This window comes from Penaeus monodon, chromosome 15, assembly GCF_015228065.2.
Source record: "Penaeus monodon isolate SGIC_2016 chromosome 15, NSTDA_Pmon_1, whole genome shotgun sequence".
In the NCBI taxonomy this organism is placed as follows: Eukaryota; Metazoa; Arthropoda; class Malacostraca; order Decapoda; family Penaeidae; genus Penaeus; species Penaeus monodon.
Window position 1 is genome coordinate 1,780,850 of NC_051400.1, and position 203 is coordinate 1,781,052.

Here is a 203-nt window from a genome sequence, read left to right on the forward strand (position 1 = left end):
ATGACTTTACCAAGTTTACAAATATAAAAAGAAGATCAGGATCTCTGACACAGTTACTTTCAAGGTGTATTGTTTTTGTCGTTTATAGTCTATATATATTTTTCTCACCACATAAAATACATCATTGCTTATACTTTTTCCATTCTATGTTTCATCAAGCACTTTGATCTGTGCGCTTTAACCAAATGCCGCCGGGAAGACGC

General features: G+C 34.0%; 1 protein-coding gene across 2 annotated transcripts in view; it reads left to right on the forward strand.

The window, feature by feature from the left end:
- The window catches only part of LOC119581626 (GATOR complex protein MIOS-like), a 17,311-nt gene that overhangs the window by 5,471 nt on the left and 11,637 nt on the right, over positions 1-203 (forward strand). The gene's annotated exons all lie outside the window — the stretch shown is intronic.